Below are 902 nucleotides of genomic sequence, written 5' to 3'. Positions count from 1 at the left end.
TATATACAGGGTATCCCCCCCCAAAACGCATACACACTTTAGCAGCTGATAACTCAATTGATGTTTTTCTCTTCTAGATTAAACCCATTGGAATTTATGATGGCAATCAGACTAAGTTTTGTACAAAGGAAATTCATTCTAAAATGCTACTGGAAGTGTGAAAACGCAGTTGAAGTGCAAAGACAATTTGGGAGAGAGTTTTAAACAGATCCACCAACGCGACTTGCCATCACTCGAGAATGTCCGCAAGACCACGAACATCGACAACCCCCACAAAGCAAGAAGGATTGCTGGAAACGTATCACCAAAGTCCAAGAAAATCTTTGCGGGAAGCGAGTCGTGATGTAGGTATTTCAAAATCGTCTGTCCAACGCATTTTGAAGCGTTGTCAATGGAAAAGTTATGGTCCAAGATTAGTCTGTACTATTAATGACGATGATCCAAACCGCACGATGTGTAGAAGATGCACACTTTTCAACAAAGATTGTGTGGAGTAATGAGGCCACATTCAAATTAAATGGTTCAATTAACCGCCACGTTTGCACCTACTGGGGACCTGAGAATCTGCATGTTATGGTGGAACACCATGTTAATTTACCAGGTGTTACAGTGTGGCGTGGCTTATCAGCAAGAGGATTGATTGGGCCATTGTTTTTTGACGCTACTGTGAGTGGTCAATGCACACAAATACCAAACGAATTGTTTCGTGATGTTTGTGATTCCATTGCTTCGAGTTGCCAGCAGTGCCTGGACCAGACCGGACATCAGTTTGAAGACAAGCGTTGACAAAACAATAAAATAATGTCTGTAGATTCTATTAAAATTTGAAAATGAAATGTATTTTAATAAATACCTACTTTACAATTATTTAAAGTGTGTATACATTTTTTGGGGACACACAC

At 39.9% G+C, this 902-nt stretch overlaps 1 long non-coding RNA gene across 1 annotated transcript in view; it reads left to right on the top strand.

Moving 5' to 3' along the window:
- The window catches only part of LOC128248299 (uncharacterized), an 11,497-nt gene extending 10,721 nt beyond the window's left edge, over nt 1–776 (top strand). Inside the window, exon 3 of the long non-coding RNA XR_008264536.1 lies at nt 78–776. This is a non-coding gene — a long non-coding RNA (uncharacterized LOC128248299). The remainder of the gene's footprint in view (nt 1–77) is intronic.
- The last annotated feature ends 126 nt before the right edge of the window (nt 777–902 follow it).

This window comes from Octopus bimaculoides, chromosome 7 (genome assembly GCF_001194135.2).
Source record: "Octopus bimaculoides isolate UCB-OBI-ISO-001 chromosome 7, ASM119413v2, whole genome shotgun sequence".
Taxonomy (NCBI): Eukaryota; Metazoa; Mollusca; class Cephalopoda; order Octopoda; family Octopodidae; genus Octopus; species Octopus bimaculoides.
This window is presented reverse-complemented; position numbering and strand designations above follow the sequence as displayed.